The 5515-nt window shown below is 34.7% G+C and overlaps 1 pseudogene; it reads right to left on the reverse strand.

Annotated features, from left to right (window-relative positions):
* Positions 1-2256: 2256 nt before the first annotated feature.
* On the reverse strand, positions 2257-2778 carry LOC143618203 (toll/interleukin-1 receptor-like protein pseudogene; annotated as a pseudogene).
* Between the last annotated feature and the right edge of the window lie 2737 nt (positions 2779-5515).

Consider the following 5515-nt stretch of genomic DNA (forward strand, 5'->3'; position numbering starts at 1 on the left):
CAATTTCGAGTAGGAAATGAAATTAGGGGGTGAGTTGTGTGACTCGGATACAACAATTGAGGGGGTGATTGTTGGCACAATTGTTGATTGGCCCAAGTGTAAAGCCCAGCCCAAGAATCATTAGGGTTTTATTATATATGGTAATTTCTTGGCTAGCAAGTTTGGTTAGTCTATATAAGCCGAGTTATGGTCAGACATTAAAAGAGAAGTTGGTGCAACCGATTTAGGTTCATCAAGAGTTAAACCAAGTTAGGGTTTGAGATATTGTAATCAGTTTTTCGAGTGAGATTTTATGATTAATATAAAAGAGAGTTAGTCGTTTAATTTGTGTTTGATTATCGATCCGGGACTTGATTACGTTCGATGAACTTGATTGGTAAGGTAAACGCAAGGGAGGATTTTACTGAATGGGGATGATCGGAGAAGATAGAAGAGCCATGATGACCACTGTTGTCAGATAAAATAAGAGATTGGGTGATGCCTCAAGAAAAAAGATTTCTAGGGTTGCCTTTCTTCAAAATATATCTGTTGAACTTAAAAATAAAGTTTGTGATTCATGTGCAAGGACAAACCATACTAGGTTCCCCTTTTCTATTAGTATAATTAAAACTAATGATTGTTTTGAGTTGATTCTCGTAATATTTGGGGTAGATATCGTATACTAACTTATTATAGGAGAAACTATTTTCTTACACAAATAGTTAATGATTTTAGTAGATACGCATAGGTATTTCTTATTAAACATATAAGTGATGCCAATAAATGTTTGATAGATTTTCATAAAATGGTGGAAGTATAATTTGGAAAACCCATTAAAAGAATTAGGTGTGATAATGGCTGAATTCATATCTAATCTTATGACCCGCTTTTATGCTAAGCAAATGATTTTTCTTGAATCCACAAACCCCTAACAAAGCCGTTGAAAGAAAACACAAGCATTTTCTTGAAACAGCTAGACCTTTTTTCCTTTAAAGCAAACCTTCCAAACTGTTTTCATGGATAATGTATCGTGACTGCCGCTCATATAATAAATTGTCTCCCCTTGAAATATATTGAAAGTGGAAACCACCCTATGATTATTTTAGGCTTTGAAACTGCAACTTGGATCCTTCTCGTATTCCTAATATTTTTATTGTTTCACATTCCACCGCCACCATTGTCATAGACATGCGTTAAAATGTTAATAGTGAGGATATTAAGCTCATTTACTATTTTTACTATTGAGAGTAACAAAGAGAGGTGTGTTGGGGGAAAGGGAACTAATAAGTTCTTGTGAAAAGGTTAAATTTGTCATTACGTAAAAAATCATTAAATATGTGATATTTTAAAGTTAACTTGATCGGGTAAATATGATATTTAGAAGCTTTTGGGGGGAGGGGAGGGGGGTTGTTATTAACAGGGAACATTCCCAAAATAGGTATTTATGAAAACAAATTTTTAGTTTTAAGTATCATTTGTAAAAAATTCCAAAAATAAGTATTATAAACTAGTCGTGGCGAGTAGTTTGTAAAAACCAATTAGAACCTGCCACGTGTTCTTAAACTAACCATAACGAGCACGTTCACTAATATCTACTCGTCACGACTAAATTAGTTTCATGCCTCGTAATCAACGTCCACGAGTAATTCATAAGTCATTTAGTCGCGACGAGTTATAAAGTTAAACTAGTCGCGACGAGTTAACTACTAATAAACTACTCATGTAGGGAATGTAAACCGGTAAACTAGTCGTTGCGACTAAAGAACTTATGAATTACTCGTGGGCGTTGATTACGAGGCATGATACTTATTTAGTCGTGACAAGTAAATGATTAATGAACGTGTTCGTTACGGTTAATTTAAGGACAAGCGATAAGTTTTAATCGGTTCTACAAACTACTCGTCACGACTAGTTTATAATACCTATTTTTAGAAGTTTTTACAAATAATACCTAAAACAAAAAATTTGTTTTCACAAATACTTATTTTGAGAATTTTCCCTTAATATATAAAGTTCTTGGTTATTTCTTCTATGGAGCGAAACATTTAGGCTTGTTTCCGACTTATCCAAAAAAATTTTAAAAAAATGGTTTTCAAACAAAAATATCAACAGGATAGGCTTTTAAGCTCATAAAATTGCTAGCTGATTTGTACAAACACTAAATTGCTCTCTGTATACATGCTATGGACTTGGATCATTTCATATTTGATAACACCAGGGGCTCCTAATCATATAGATGCCAGCTAAGGTCCTAAGCAATCATCTTGTTAATTGATATTATAAGCCTTGAATATAAAAGGAGAGAAACCATATATACCCTGATAAATGAAGAACATCGCCCTTCAGATTGGCGACATCTGTGAGCGCATCCTTCCACCGCTTCACATCGTCCTCTTTCCCGTTTGACCCTGTCATATCATAACTTTTGTTTTGGTGTCTAACGTGTGATGGATCGACATGATAAAAAACAGGTATAACTAAATGATTCCCCGCCTTCCTTTGCTTGAGGATCAAGCAAAGCTCATTAAGGCACCAACTAGAATTAGCATAGCCCGGTGACAATAGAACTATAGAAGCTTTAGATTCGATGATTGCCTTTTCAATTTCTGGCTTGAGTTCTTGACCTCTTTCAATTTCATTGTCGTCTCTAAAAGTTTGAAGTCCTGCCTGGACTAATGCTTTATAGAGATGATCGGTAAAAGTATAACGAGTATCTTCACCTCTAAAGCTTAAAAAGATGTCATACGTACTAGTACAAGTCTGATTTGGATTTGAGGTGGATGATGGAGTGGAAGCCATTGAAGGATTTGGACATGAGGTGGATGATGAAGTAGATCAGAGGTTAAGGAAAATTTAAAATGTTAGAATTAGACAAGGGAACGGGGATGGATATAAAGGCATCAAATATCATCGTCTATGTTGTTGGTGAGAGAGGAAGGGCAATATAAAATAACCAAATACCTGGATAGAAAAATTAAGTTCGCAAAAGTCGCAAGTCGGTTTCTAGGCGGTCGACCGGGGAGTTGGGTGTACTCGGAGTAATACTCGGAAATGGTAAATATAAAGAAAATTAATTTTTGGATACTAATATTTATACCAAAATAAGTGAATATCAATATAAATAAGAGAAATATATTTTTAAATACTAAATTATTCTAAAATTTGCTAATCATTAACAAAAAAAAGTTATAAATATTTTTTAATATTATGAAAATATGAATTATGTTTTATTTTTAACTCAAAATTGGCCTATGTCAATCGACTAGATGTGATTCCGGCTGAGGTTGACTAAATTTGATTGATTCTTAGTGTTAGGGGTCATTTTAACCCTAGTGTGATCCTGATGATTATGCTGATAACTTGGATTCCTAGCTAGCTACAGGATCCGGAGCTGACTAAGCCAAGGTTGCAAAAGTCGCTAGGCGGACTCTAAGCGGCCGATTGAGGAGTTGGGTGTACTTGGAGTACTCGGGGAGTACTCAGAGTGTACTCGAACATGATAAATATAAAGAAAATTAATTTTTTTGATATTGTATATATGTCAAGTATTATAAGTTTACTAATATTTAAATAATAAATTATTTTAAAAATTGCTAATCATTAATTAAAAAATGATATTTGTTCTTTAATATTATAAAAATACGAATTATGCATTATTTTTTTATTCAAATTCGGTCCAAGTTCAGTGACTAGATGCGATTCCGGCTGAGGTTGACCACCTTTGATCGATTCTTAGGAACTACGCGGAGTTAAAGAAACTCTCCTCGGCGACATACCTTGTAATGAGTACTCTGGGATTACTCGTCCTTGTAAATCTACTTTTACAACATTGGACCGAGCATGTTTGTTTTATTTATGTTATACTTTATACTCAAAGATAAAACGCCCTACAATGGCTAGCTGACTTATTCTAACTAAAAGCTCGGAGACACAACTGAAATACACGCTGGATGAAGACTAAGTCGTCAATTCATCATGTCGGCTAGGGTTCCCCGATTTGTAGGAGTTATTCTTATTTTCTCTTTCTATATATGGAGGCTATTGTGAATATGTAGGACATGCCTTTTTCACCCATTGCACTACATGTGTACTCTAGCTATTGTTCACAAGCAGCTCTCTAGCTGTAACCTACTTTTTACATTAATAAATTGAGGCAGGGGATAGTTTTCCCCTCCAGAGGTTTTTTTTCCCGAAGATCCTCACCAGGATAGTAAGTTTTTCCTCACTGCATCGTTGTTCACATTTACTTTTACTGCATTTACTTAGCTTGTTATTGAGAAACACACTACCTCACTTTACTAAGTTGTTCAATTATTACTTCGGTGATTTTGACCAAAACACTTAGAAACTAGGCAGAGTTAAAGAAACTCTCCTCGACGTCATACCTTGTAGCAATTACACGGGGAGTACTCAGCCTTGGAGACCTATTTTTACAACATTGAGAAAAATCATATCGGTTAGTACAATAATTGCTTTGCGTTTTTATCTCGAGAATCAACAATTTCACTGCTAGCTTGAATACGGACAATTAAGTGTGTGTGAATCCCTCTTAAATTCAACGGTTTTTCCTTTGTTGGAGTTCAATCGGGTGGCCAACGAATAGATCGGGTGGTGAGGCCAGTTTGGATTAAGTTGCGAAGTGGAATCAACAAAAAATTACTCAAACGAATATCATGCAAACGAGTAGAAAATAAAAGCAATAGTAGCACGACATTTTAACGTGGTTTGGTCAAACTGACCTACATGCATATGCTGCAACTAGGTATTTTATTAAGGTCGGTATAAGATTACAATTACAATATGCAAATAAAAATAGAACAAGATTAGTGTTAATAAACTTAGGGACCAAGAAAACTAGCGGGGCTTCCATCCATAACGTTCTAATGTTAGCCCAAAATGCCTTCATAATATAACAATCTCCCACTTGAAGGCCTTGCGATAAACTCTAGCCCGCCATCCAAGCAATAAATAAACTGAACATCTAGTAACTCCAGTAATCTCCAAAACAAGTCATTCTAACTTTTGTCACACCCCAACCTACCGGAATATGCCGGGGCGCGACATATTTGTATCATAGCTCAAAAGACACTAAAGTAAATACACGTGTCAATATCTAAATTATTCATTTCATATTATTCTAGTACGCAAAAACACAAACATTGTCTCATGGGAATAAACATTATAATTAAATAAAGAGAAATAAATAAGTCTTTAATTCATCATGCAACCTAAGGTTAACTATTCCTTAGTTTGTTTCTTCATCCCAAAAAGTTACCTGCGCCATGCGTGAAAATACATAGTTTGTCAACAAAAAGTTGAGCAAGTAATCATGGTTTTTGAATACGTATAATATTAAAAATGACAATTCCTTGCGATAATATGAAATACTACAACTAGCATAACAATAATATAAAAGTTGTCTTTTCACTCGAATCCCATGGATAACGAACTACTCCGACGGCGTATGATCATACTAATGAGGATGAGGATGAGATACCAACCACCAAAACATAAAATAAACATATACTCACAATTA

The sequence above is a fragment of the Bidens hawaiensis genome, unplaced genomic scaffold (assembly GCF_021521415.1).
Source record: "Bidens hawaiensis isolate Kalapana, Puna unplaced genomic scaffold, B.hawaiensis_p1.1 tig00065261_1, whole genome shotgun sequence".
NCBI lineage: Eukaryota > Viridiplantae > Streptophyta > Magnoliopsida > Asterales > Asteraceae > Bidens > Bidens hawaiensis.